This window comes from Ochotona princeps, chromosome 11 (assembly GCF_030435755.1).
Source record: "Ochotona princeps isolate mOchPri1 chromosome 11, mOchPri1.hap1, whole genome shotgun sequence".
NCBI classification, from domain to species: domain Eukaryota; kingdom Metazoa; phylum Chordata; class Mammalia; order Lagomorpha; family Ochotonidae; genus Ochotona; species Ochotona princeps.
This window is the reverse complement of record NC_080842.1, coordinates 62,501,715-62,515,967: the sequence shown is the minus strand read 5'-3', so window position 1 is coordinate 62,515,967 and position 14,253 is coordinate 62,501,715. Positions and strand designations below refer to the sequence as shown.

The 14,253-nt window shown below is 36.8% G+C and overlaps 1 protein-coding gene across 1 annotated transcript in view; it reads left to right on the top strand.

The window, feature by feature from the left end:
- Positions 1-14,253, top strand: part of SLIT2 (slit guidance ligand 2) — a 350,353-nt gene that overhangs the window by 231,934 nt on the left and 104,166 nt on the right. The gene's annotated exons all lie outside the window — the stretch shown is intronic.

Below are 14,253 nucleotides of genomic sequence, written 5' to 3'. Positions count from 1 at the left end.
GTGGAGTGCTTAGTGGGAAATGAGAAGCAGGGAAAAATCTTTACCTCAAGTAAGAGGGGGTTAAGTAAGAAAGCACCCCTCAACCATCTAACTTAGTGTATCATTGCTTATTCTGTTGGTTCTAAATTGCAACTAAACAAACAGCTGAAGGTGTTTTGGGTTGAAATAATATTGTAGGACCAACTCATTAGTGTATGCCTTCATTGTAAGCCAAGCAAACAACAAAAAAAAACTTTTTTATAAAAACTGCTCTTTTTTTTAGCAGTTTGTTTAGCAACAAATTAATTATTTTCATTTCCTCTGGGTGAAATCCACTTTGTTCTCTGACTGCCCCTCACACTCAGTATTAACCTAAAGTAGTGGTTATGTGCTGAGCAGTGTCCTTAGATTTTTTAAAAAACAAAAAATGTGATCATCTGCATGGATTCCTGAATCTATGGATAGTTCCATAAAACACCTAATCATATATGCACATGACAATACTATCATTGGAAAATTTTTAAGTTATGTAACACTGATGTACCTCCTAATGACACTTACTTTTTTCAGCTGAATCTTGAAAAAAGGTTAAGGAGGGAGGTGGGTGAAATTTCTCAAAAGAAGAACATTGTGAGCAAAGGGCATAGGTGACAATGAGCGTTGTGTTTGAGAGATTACACAATTGAACTTGATTACACTGATAGGTCCGTGATAAAATAGTATAGAAAATAATATATGAAAAAAAGACATCAGCTTTTAAGACGAAAGGTTACTGAAGGCCTTTAAATTCATTGAGAAGATAATAGATATGATGACATGATGAAGGAGATAGTAGAAGTACGCCATCAACTTTTGAATAAGGAAAGTCTGTACTTATGCATCCAGGTACAGCATTTGTTAATTAAGCACATGTTAAATGAAGGTGCCATGAATTCCCTTCAAATCTACTACCGCAGGGCTAGCAAATTTGACATGCAGTTAATGCCTATGAAGCATAGTATAACTAAAAATGTTGTAGGTGTTAACACAAAAGTTCATGATATTACAGTGTATAAACTGGAGAGCTGGATATGCTGGCTAACTAGTCTAGCATCTGTATTCCAGTGATTTGGCAAAATAAGAGAATGCCAAGCAGGGTTTGGGAAGGCTCATAGTTGTCCATGACAATGATTGAGAGAACATGTTGGAGGAGCAGTAGCTAGCTAGTCACAGTCAAAATAGTGTTAGAGGACCAGATAAGACAGCTAATGTGGAAGTTGGCTGATTGGAACTTGGAAGTCGATGAGATGCAGAAGTTAAGAGAGGAAAATCAATCAAAGTGCAAGTTGATAGAGAAGTGATGGTTCTGTCACTGCTTATAGGAAGGCCAGGATCAGAATGGAGACAAAAGTAAAATGAGGATGAATGCTACCTGTGAATTATTGAAAACCAGTAAAGTTTGTAGAGGTACTGAAGTAATACAAAGTATCATAATTTTGGATCAATAAAGGGACCTGGTTAAAGAATTTGGAATTATCAATATCAAAAGCATATTGAAAAGTTGAATCCATCAAATTGTCAGGGAAAAGATCTAGGAAAGAAAATCCCAAGAACCTAAGTAAAAACAGCAGAGGGTTCCAGCAGGGTGGGGAAGAAGGACCCCCCCCAGAGATGGTCTGCAAGCAGACGTCAATGCCTGTGAACCAGCAGAGGTTTCAGAACTCTCTTCCGCTTGACCAGGGTGCTTTTCTCAGAGGGTAGAGTCTGACCAAGTGGGAGGTAAGTGAGTGCTGAGCAAGGGAGTAAAAGCAAGAGCAGAAAAGTCAGGGTCCAGGCTTCACATGCAGATGGCAGAGCCACACCACCTGCGCTGTGTTCTGAGGCCAGGCCATTAGGAGGGAGCTTCATCAGACGTGGAGCAGGTGGGGACATGAACAGGTACCCACACAGGATGCTGACCGTGAGGACCATGTCCTTACCAGCTATGCCAGAATGCCAGCCCCAAGACATAATTCTGTTTTCAAACGGTAACTGTGGCTGTATAAAAAAGACTGCTTTCCAATTGAAACAGAATTATTAGAAGCTAGAAAGGACAAAAATGGTCGTAGGGTGAAATGAGCACATGAGAGTTAAAGAAGATGTGTGAGAGCAAGAACATTCTGAACACAGAAGGGGGGGTCACTGAGCCTAATCATAAGAGAAGAAAAAAAATATTGCAGCTTGACAAAAGGAGAGGCGTAACTTGTAGAGATAATATATGGAAAGCAATATGAGGCATTTAAAATGACTTATCTGTCGGAGTCTGCTTTTTATCATTGAGCTTTTCTTCTACTTTGTACGCTCAATAGATTGTGTATAATAGTAGAATTTAGTGGCATAGAAGTAATATGAAAGAATAGGTCCCATTGGGCTTGACGGTATTCATGCAGAGTATATCAGGTATAGCAACAATAAATGAAATTTATAAGTAGAGATGAAAATGTGTGTGAAGTTGTGTGTGAATTTTACTTCTCTCGTTCTACATTGTCAGTTATCAGTAGAACAACTGGTAATAAATCATACTGATAATCAACTCTGGCATAAAACTTCTATTTTCATTTATTACAGTGGCACGTTCTACTAGTGTACTAACAGCTCTTACTTTACTCTTAGTTTATTAGGAATTAGTAAGAGCTGTGAGATATGAAAATAAAAGTGTGTCATCCTGTTAGTCTTTATAGCTTACTGAAAATTATGCACTTTATTTTTAAAAAATCAAATTATCCCCATTATCAGTAGCGTTTTCATTGCACATTTTCAGATATTTATATCAGCTATCTTGACTTTCTCTTTTGTATTATCTTTATTCTAGAAAATGTCACAGCATTTGATGTTTTTTTTAAAGATTTATTTATTTTAAAGCCAGAGTTAGAGAGACAGGGATAAAATGGAAAGAGAGAGAGAGATGTTCTGCCTACTGATTCAATTCTCTAATGGCTGTAGCAGCCAGGTTTGGCCAGGCCAAAGCTCAGAGCCTGGCTCTTCATCTGGGTCGCCCATGTGGGTGCAAGTGCGCAAGGACGTGGCCCGTCTCACTTTAACAAGTGCGTTGGAGCTCGATCAGAAGTGAACTTGCTGGGAGTTACACTGGCACTATATTGGATGCCAACATCACAAGCAGCTTAACCAGCTATGCAGCAGTACCATCCTCACATTGCTATAGAAGAAAGCATGTGTGTGTTGTACATGGAAGAAGTCAACTGCCTGCAAACTGAGGCAGAAGATGCAACTTCATTTTCTGATTTGTGTTTAAAACTAGCTTCTTGCCTCTTCTGTTTGTCAAAAACGTTATTTTTAATCAAATATTTTCTTGAGGAAGATTTGTTATTTGAATAGGTTTGTCTCTGACATGTTATAGCTTTGTTAACCAAGAAAAATAAGTAAAAATCTGCATGAGTAAAATGTTCTCTCCAAGTAGAAAAAGGGTTCCTTTTTAAACTCCAAATCAGGAAGGAACGATGAGAGAAATAAATTAATTAATGGTGTGTGCTAACATAGATATGTAATACTAAAATACATTAGTTAGATTTCCCTATTTTCTGTACACTCTTTACCTATTTCTAAGATCTTTTTTGCAATTCTGAGCTGACCAATCCCACCTCTAACAGGTACCTTCTTCTAGAAACAGATGGGTAGAAATGAATCCTAGACTTTTTTTCCATACAATAGTATTTCCTACTAAATCCTACAGAAGTTGAACTCAAATTTCTCAAACTGGCAACTACTTTTACCATTAAAAAGAAAAGAGACAGAGAGAGAGAGAGAGACGCTCAAAGGTGAAGAAAAATTGTAGGCATTTTTCTAAGGTCATTTGTAATTAAACCAGCGTCACCTAGAAGTGCTTGATTCCAGATCCCTATTTTTAATTAATTTATTTTTATTGGAAATTGAGATATACAAAGAGGAAGAGAGACAGAGGGGAAGATCTTCTTCACTCCCCAAGTGGCTGCAATGGCAGAAACTGTGCCAATCTAAAGCCAGGAGCCCAGAACCTCTTCCAGGCCTCCCACGTGGGTGCAGGGTCCCAAGGCTTTGGGCTGTCCTCCACAGCTTTCCCAGGTCACAGGCAGGGAGCTGGATGGGAAGCAGGGCTGCCGGGGTTAGAACCAGCACCCTTATGGGATCCCAGTGTGCCCAAGGTGAGGATTTCGCCGCTAGGCTACTGTGCTTGGCTCAACTCCAGGGGCTTTTCCCTTTGATCAAGCTGTGCAAGAGAGATAGACACAGCAGAGTCTCGTTGGGATATTACAGAAAGCTGAAGAAATTGTAAGGAGGTACTAGCTGAACACGGGAGGAAAGGATAAGAGATGATTTAAAGACTTAATGAAGAGAACTGAGAAGCATGGAGAAAGGAAATCATTAAGAAGTATAAACGTGTATATCCATGACACTGTAACGTCATCTTTCTTGTTCTCTCTTCAATACTCTGTTTCCCTAAATTATGTCTGCACAGAATTTGACACAGCTTTACATTGATATTTTGACTCCTGTCCAATTATTCTGTTAGAACACAAGCATGACAAGGGCAGGGCCATTTCTGTTTGCCTTTGCTCGGGCAGGGGAAGGGCAGCTTGGGAGCAGAAGCAGAGGCTCACCAGCACACCGCACAGTCACGGGGGCCTCCTCCAGGATTTGGTTCTCAGAGTGGAAAAAGTAACAAAGGAATGTAGACTGATGGAAAGAATACAGCAAGGGCAAAGGAATATAGAATATAAAACAAAATCAGCTATAAAAGAAAATAGTTAAGAGATAATTTAAAAATATGACAGCAGCCTGAAAACCATAAGATGTATAAATAGTATAGCATATTTTAAAAAAATCTTTTATCATGATTGGTACTCCAGAAGAAATTTCAAAATAGCTTTGAAGGCAATCATTTTTTATTTCTGTTGAAAATATAGTAGGAAACTGTATTCTCAAAAGGTTAGCAGCAAAGACTCATTCATATTTTACTGTATTTTCAAAACAAAAATAGTTTTGTTCTTGTTTGTGTGTGTATAAAATCACTTTGCATAAGGTACTGCTTTAAACAGATAGAATTGCATTCTCAAATGTTGCTGTGAGGGCCTCACAGTAGCATAAATAAGCAATAGACTCCCTAAGCACAATGAAAGAGCTAGTGTTTCTCTTATAAAATCATATTTTCCCAGAAATGTCATGAGATAGTCTATGTTAGCATGAAAATAAAGGCTACTGCCTTACTGAATATTTGTCCATCAGCAATTTCAGTAGTTCCGCAGTAGAAAAACACAAGACTTATTATGCAACATAATGGTACAGTTGCATGTACCTTTGTTGAGTTTACTGGTAATTATTGGAACATCTTCATTTTTATTTTGGCAGAGTTTATCATATTGGAAGCGTCAGATTCTTAATTACCATTTAAAAGAGTACTAGAGTAATGACCTTTAGAAGACTATGTATTTCCATTATGGGGTGAAAAATTTTTTTCTAAAACTGTGTTCATGATAAGAAAATTATTTGTGCCTGTAATCCCTAACCTGTTTTATATTTATGGCTAATTTTCCACCCTCAAAAATTATTGTATGGTATTTATTCTTTATGTGGATACATGCATTAAATGCTATTTTATTTAGTTGTGTGACTGTACAGGAGTGGGGAGCTTCAGTCCAACACAACATATAAAGCATGCAGAGCCATTTGGTCTGACCTCCCGAAGCAACCACAGTAGGACTCAAAATTCAATCAATGTACAGCAGGCTAATCTTTAATTTGGTAGTTCTGGGTGGTTCATAAGTAGTGACAAAAGAAATGTTACCAATTCCTTAAATACAATGACCTTTGCTTGTGTTATAATGAGTGTTTAGGAGGAACATATGGAAAGTTAATGTAAATTTTGACATTAGTTTAATGAAAGTGAGTGCAATAAATTTATAAGCAAACTGAAAGAAAAAAATGACAAAAATAGAAATTAAAATAGTAAGAAAGGCCAGAACTGTTAGACAAGGAAAAGCAATTAAAGCAATTCTATTGGAAACAAGGAATTACAATTATCCCCTTTTGCAGATGACATGATTCTATACATAGGGGAACAAAAAGACTCACCCAAGAGACTGTTGGAACACGTAAGTGAGTTATGCACAATAGTAAGGGTACAGAATCAGTGAACGTAAACAGCTCCATAACTGAAAAAAGACAGAAGAATTCAGGCATTGAGGTCATAGTCAAGATATTAGTCATTCACTGAACGACCCATGTCTTCATTTACTGTTTGAGAGTTATGTTATGCGTTTGTAGTTAATCACCTAGAGAGACTGAACTGAAAGTTTGTAAAGTCAGATGCTAGTAGTGACCACTCAGTCATCTAGCTTTGGGAAAAAAGATCGTGGAAAACATGTCATACGACTCAGATGAAGGGTACCAGAAAATGCAAACTGCTCTACTTACTGAAGAACACGGTTAGACAGGTGGTGCATAAAGATGTTATTGGCACATTGCTTTTAACAACAGAAACGATTTGCAAATGGACAGATTAGCTCAGTGAGTGATTCCTAGTCAAGTTTCCAAAAGGTTTCAGAGATTGAAAAACGGACGCACATAACCTTGGATTGTTTGCCTGTCTTGGAAGTACTGCATATGAACACTTAGTTTTATTGGCGTTGTGAGTACATACTCTGTCCTCGCTGACACCAACTATGTATGTGCCATTTCTGCTTTAGGGCCTTTGGTTTGGTTTTCTGTACATCTAAGCCAGTTATGTGTATTGAGTTTCTTTGCATTTCAATATGGAAATATCAATTTTAGCACATATTTCAAAGATATGCACACAGTATGCTTTCTTGCGTGCAAGTAAACATATACACACATGCCTGTATATCTTATTCTAAATAAAGACAAGTGGGGGCAATTTTTTTTATTATTAAAACATCAACTAAATATGCACTCAGGGGAATGTGTGCTGCAATAACATCATTGATTAAAGAAATGGATACATGTTAGGAACAAGTCATTCCAACATAAAAATGGTTGAAGATCAATTCATGCAGACACAGTCCTCAATAAACCAAAAATGCTAATTCGATGCTCTATGCAAAACATGCCTCTAGAGGCCAATAAATTTATTATTAGTTCTAGACACTTAGCAAGCAGAAATAATACTGTCATCTAAAATGTGTTGGGTGCTTTTGTCTAAAGAGAAATAAAGGATCTGGGTTCAGTATATTCACTGCGAAAGTTGGAAGTAACATCCCAAAGATTGGAAGTCCTTTGCAATTATTACATAATAGAGAACACAATTCTGAACACCAGAGTGGCTCCTTTGGTGTCGAGCTGTTGTCGCTCGAGACAAGGGTGCAGCGGCTAAAGTGGGCAGTTTCAGATTCCGAAGCTACGGTCATTTTGCCTCCCCTCCTTTAATCCATTCAACCTATATTCTAGTCTCTGACAGATGTTTTGCCATTTACTTTAAAAGCAGATGGAGAAAATGCAAAGAAGTGTCACTTTTATTGCCATGTGTAGTCAGCATATGGGCTGAGCGTAGCAAACACAATCAATCCCAACGCACTTTATTGGATATTGTAAAACTTTTTTCAGTTCTTAAAACGGAGAAAGTACTATTTTAATCATGTCGATAATGAAAAGTACAGTCAGTTTTCTGAAACTTACATGTAAATGATGTATGGATATATGTGTTTAATACACAGTTCCTTCGATATGTGCATACCTGTGTTACTGATTTGTTGACAAATGTGCTTTGGCACAATGCATGTTTTTTGCACACAACAGATCCAATCATATGCCAAGTTTTTTTTCCTTTAAATGATGTGTATTTATAACTCATACTGCTGCAGACTTTATATAATGCTGTAACTATGTGTGATTATGCATAGAAGTGTCCGCATAATTTTAGTCTTTCATTCACCGTTTGATCCAAAAAATTATTTTTTTATATTTCATACAACTTATGAAAATATATTTTTCTCATTTTTCAGGAAGATAAAATATAACAGTTGAAGGAAATAGCTTTTGCAATGTCATTGGAGCTAATCAGTGACATATTCAATTCCCTGTAGGTCCAACTCTTACTTTAACCACCGAAGGGCACATGTTTTATGCGTGCAGATACTTGAAGCCTGTATATATTTCTTGAGGAGGCATACTACTTAGGATTTCACAGGTGGATATTATTTTGTATAGTTTGTCAAAATAACCTGCTGTAAAGGATACTTAGAGTAATAACTTAGAATTGAATGCCCGTAAGTTTAAATTGTCATTTAAAATATGCTAATATGGTTCAATATCCTGTAAATGAAATTTCATAGCAATATGACTTCTTTTAATTGCCCAGTCATGCTGCGTATTGTTTTCGGTGCTGATATAACTCTGCTTGCTGAATTTCTCTGTAGAAAATTTAGTGTGTCAGAGTCCATCAGTCTGCAAGTGACAGAATTGGAAGTCACTGGGCTGAAAGGTACACCTGCACATTATTGCCATTTCTAAAGGTTTTATGTCTTGGAGCAGAAGAATATCCCAGGATTTCTATTTTCTATAATCTTTGAAACAGAAACCAGAAACTGATATATGTTGTTTGCTGTTCATTATTTTGGAATTACAAAGATGTTAAAATATGTTGTATAAAATAGTTTTAATAAAAAAGCAGACAGGTAACAATGTGGGTGACAGAGAAGAAAACTAAGCATACTTTTTTTGTTGTAAGAGAGACATGGCCCAGCTCACTGAGCTTGTGATAAATATTTCTTCCTTATTTTGAAGAAATAGTAACAGCCATTGTTGCGGTATGATGGATGAACGGATGGGTGCACAGATGGGTGAATGGAAGGATAGAAATATAAACGCAGATACATAATTAGGTTGTTCAGAAAGCTTATGAAAATAGAACTGATACCTGTTTAGATTGGCACAAAACATTTTGAAATCCATTCATAGGAAACATTATGAATTTTCCCTGGACTCTTTGAAGAGCTCTTGTGTGCAGGTGCACGTTTGTGGGGTGCATGTATGATAACGGTTTTTGGGAGCATTCATGTAAAGTGTGTGGGAAAAGGAGAACTATACATGAACATCTATGCTACTTCTCTTTACTTTGCTAAATCTGCATTTACTTTGAAGCTCAAAATGTTGAGTTTTCTTGAAGGACCACATTTAGAAGGCTCTTATTTATGGTAGATTTTTTTCCACAGCATGCAGATATCTCTTAACCACTACAGTATCTGTTTCTGTAGCCTTGGAATGTGTTTAATTGGATTCTTTATGGAACAGTGGGTCCAAATTTGTGCTCTATAAACTGTAGCAGATTCTGTGCCACTAAAGCAGAAGTCAAGGACAACAAAGCTTGAAAACTGGAAATTTGTTTGTTTTTCATTTTTTTACCTGAAAATGCTAGTATTTTTGCTCATTTTTATCATCTGGTTTAAATAACATCCCCCCCTTTGTAAGAAGAAGGAAGCTATTCCATTTTTAAATTGATTTATATTATTTTCCATGCTACCATTTTATAGGTGTGAGAATTCCTCCGTCCCTTCCCTTCTTGCTTCCTGCTTCTCCCCCACAGAAGTTCCCCCATATTGTTACTATAGTATAGCATTTCAACAAGGGTCACAAGTCTAGCATTCTGCTATTTAAGTCTATCATGGTATTGTAGATATTTAATTTCAGTGGTGTTTGTAGTTTAGTAAATATATTCTGAAGATCATGAAAGGAAAAAGAAAAGCCATTTATTTTTAAGACCTACAAGTTTTCAAGAAGTACACATGTGTTTATTATTTGTCCACTAAAGAAAAAAACAGACATTTTGAAATTTATTGTTTGACATCTGTCAGTGGAAGAGTATTTTCCTGGCTAGAATCTGTCCCTTGGAATGAAGAATACAATTATGTTTTGCCTTAATGAATTGTTGAGATAGCGCAATAAAAACCAATTAGCTGCTGAATCAGTACAAACGACCACATGAGTGTTGCAGAGGCTCTTCTGTTGGTAAAAGAATTGAAAATACATGGATACAGAAAGGAAAGCAAGCAACTCAGTGGTACACATCATTGTTGAGCTTCCTGTTTTGTTGCAAAGGTTTTGAAGATTGAATCATAATCTACTGCATTGGTGCAGCATCACTGTATTAAAAACACTATTTTTGCATACAAAGCAACATACTTTTCATCATTCTTATTTTTCAAATTTACTTGAAAAGCAGAAAGAGAGAAAAAAATCTCTCCTTCCCAGATTCACTTCTCAAGTGTCCACAATGTCACCTACCTCTACATAAAGCTGCTGGCCTGGAACTCAATTCTGGTCTCCTACAGAGGTGATAATAACTCAGATCATCTTTGATAGCATCATCCCTCTCAGAGTCTGCGTTTCCAGGAAGCTGGAGTCCAGCCCTTCGGTATGGCATGCACCACCAGACCAAAGACTCAGTCTTTCGCAGAAGACATTTTGAGCTGCACTTTTCTAAAATAAAAGTTCCCTGCTTATTCTATGTGTTTTTATTTCCATTTTTGTGAATACTTTATTAGTGAAATTAATTATCAAGCACAAAACATTTAATGCATTTCAGTCCCATTAAAACAATTGGTGATCATTATGAGTATTTTAGACTCCAACACGTTAAAGTAAGATGATTTCAAATTTTCCAAGAGAGATTTTTGTTTAGGTTAAATGTTAAGATTCATTTTATTACTTTTGTGTTCTAAAGTCATTGACATTTCAGAATTCTTAATATGAAGTGTGGAATTAAGAACCATAATTATAAAATATGATTTGAGATATTTCAGATTACTTTTCATTAATAAGACCTCTTTTAGGTTATGTACATTTCTGCTTTTGATCAGCTTTAAATTCTAGTCATTTAGCATAATGTTTTACACCAAAATTATGTCAGATGTGTAGAGAGCCTTAGTGATTCTACGGTATTTTCAAGGACATGAAATGCTGTTTGTGCAAACTGTATCAACTAACTTTGAGGTGCAGTTAAAAGAAATCTACCAGTCAGTAAGAAGTATTAATTCCTCTTCATCACTGCTTCTGTGCCAGTACTAGGCCTGAAGTCTGGTATTGTCATACCTCCAGCTTTAGTTTTGCTGTTTAAGATTATGTGAGTGGTTACGTCTCTTGTGCTTCCTTACAAATTTTAGCATGTTTTTTTTTTCTTGATCTGAGAAGAATGTTGTAGAGCACATTGACCCTATAAATTACTTCAGAAGTATGGACATTTTGATGATACTAATTCTGCCTACGCATGAACATAGAAGATGTTTTCCCTTTTTGGGGGGAGACGGAGTTAGCTTCTACTTCTTTAATGTTGTGTTATATCCACAGTAGAGGTCCCTCTCCTTCCTGGCTGAGTTGATTTCACAGTGTGTATGTATGTATGCATGTATGCATTCATTCATAGCTGTTATGAATGGTGCAGTGTTTTAAGTTCTTTCTCTGCCATGGAGTTGCTTGTATATACAAGGCTATTGATTTCTGTGTGGTGATTCTACACACAGACACTTCACAGACCTCTCTTATGAGTTCCAGTAGTCTCTTAGTAGAGTCTTTTTAGCCCCCTTTGTCGATAATAATGACTTCTGTAAACTGGGTTAACTTGACTTCCTCCTTTCCAATGTGCATCTCTTTGATTTCTTCTTTTTGCCTAATCACTCTAGCTAAAACTTACAGGACTACACTGGGGAGGCGCCAGGGGGCGGGGAGTGGACGTCCTTGTCTGCTTCCAGTTCTTAGTGAAAAGGAGTCCAACTCTCCCTCATTCAAATGATGTTGGCTGTGGGTTTTTCATCTATTGCTTTCATTATGTTCAGGAATGTTGATCTTCAATACCTGGTTTGCTTAAGGTTTTTATTATGAAAGGATGTTGTATTGTTTTCAAATGTTCTCTTTATACCTTTTTGAGATAATTATATGGTCTTGTTCCTTAGTTTATTGAGGTGATGTATCACATTTATTGATATGTGTATATTGAGACACTTCTGAATACCTGGGATAACTCCCAATTGTTCTGGGTAGATGATCTTTCTCATGTGTTCTTGAATTTGATTTGCTAGTATTTTTCTGAGGATTTTTCCAACTGACTTAATGTTCTTTAGTTCTCTTTCTTTCTTGTCCATTTCACTGATTTTAGGATTAAGATTATGTTGCCTTTATAGAAGTTTGGGAAAATTCCTTCCCTTTCAAGTTTTTGAAGTTTGAGGAGCTTGAAAATTGGAGTTAGTTCTTTAACACATTGAATGAAATTTCATTGATCTGTATTCTAAGAAAATTTTCTCAGTGAGCAGTCATATTCCACGTACAACTGTTTTACTTGTATTTTAACAGATTGAGTTTTATGCTATTAAAATTTAACTCAAGCAGCAGGTGATGACTAAAGTTTCTGTAAACCGTCAACTCAAAATGAACAGTTCAACTGTTTAAATGCCCTTTGCTATATTTAGTTTTTAAAATAGATACCATTTCTTTTTTTTTTAAGATTTATCTATTTTATTACAAAGTCAGATATACAGAGAGGAGAGACAGAGAGGAAGATCTTCCGTCCGATAATTCACTCCCCAAGTGAGCCTCAACGGGCCTGTGTTGCGCCGATCCAAAGCCGGGAACCAGGAACCTCTTCTGAGTCTCCCACGCAGGTGCAGGGTCCCAAAGCCTTGGGCCGTCCTCGACTGCTTTCCCAGGCCACAAGCAGGGAGCTGGATGGGAAGTGGAGCTGCCGGGATTAGAACCGGCGCCCATATGGGATCCTGGGGCGTTCAAGGCGAGGACTTTAGCCGCTAGGCCACGCTGCCAGGCCAACCGTTTCTTCTTTTAAGATGTATCTGTTAATTTGAAAATCAGAGTTAGAGAGAGTAAAAGAGATCTCCATCCACTGACTCACTTTCCAGGTGGCAACCACGACCAATGCTGAGCCAAGCCATAGCCAGGATTCAGGAGCTTCTTCCAGATTTCTCACATGTATTATAGGGTTCCAAGCACTTAGGCTATCTTCTCTGCTTTTCCTAGAGCATTATCAGAGAACTGGATCAAAAGTGGAGCAGTTGGGACTCGAAATAATGTCCCTATGGAGTATGAAGCATTATAGGAGGAGACTTTACTCACTGTGCTGCAATGTTGTTCCCCAAAAGTACTGTATCTTAATATCTACATAAATAATGCAGACAGCAAGGCTGTAGTTACCTCCCCTGTAGCATTCCGTGTCTATGCATATAGCTGCTCCTATGGACCCAGCAGCCTGTTGAGGAGGGTTATCATAAAGAGATGTGATGAGCTAAAAGTAGAGAAGATAAGAAATGTTCTTAACATAAAGGGAAAGGCAAAACCAACCATACTTAAGGAAATGTAAGAAAAGAAGAGATTCATATTTAGTTGTCTTACAGTAGTGAATCATTTTTTTTACAATAGTGTAGAAATATCACTCGGCTAAATGCTTTATTAGAGGGAAATGTTAAATGTTTTGACAATTGAATACTACTCAAGAATGTAGGAAGGCATGTACAGTATTAAATTGGCCATAAGAACACACCTTGAAATTCTATATAAAATAAGATCTCAAATATAGAAAAATTAGCAAGCAAGAAATAATCACTGTTATCAGTAGCTTATTATGGCTATTTGTAATTTTATTCTTTGCATATTTTATGTTTTACAAATGTTGTGAGTATCTCAAGCTTTATTTTTAATGTAAATAAAATGGTTTATGTTGTTTGGAGAAGACATCACGACCAAAATTGAAGATGATAGAAAAAAAACTTTAGCTTTTGTATGCAGGAGAGAGGAATAGAACGTTGGGAAGGTAGATGTACGTAGGGGATTAAAAGGTGAAGCCATGTTTGGCAAGTGAGAAAGTTGAGATATAGAAGTAAAGAAGTGTATAGTGAAGGCCATGAATGGAAGGCTTCTTAGCAATATCAATGTCACTGTGAGTTCAAGACCAATGAAGAACCTCATTGGCTATTAGATAAGAGAGTAAGAGATGATGGCTGAAGAACCCATGGCTATGCGCTATACACACATAAATAAGCAAGTATATGTATATATTCTGTATATAATTCATGCAAAATACACACATAAATTAATGTTTGTATATGATTATGTGTGAGTATATGTCTATATATTTAAATCAGGATGGAAGATTAAATTGATAGCAGTTAATATCTCAGAAAGATTTAATGTGGAGAGTGAGTTCAGTGGTTCTAAGAGGATAACATAAAGGAAAATACACTCAAAGCTACAAAAAGGAGGTGTGACCTGAAGTTAGGGGATGGCCCAAGCAGGAATGAAAAGCAGAAA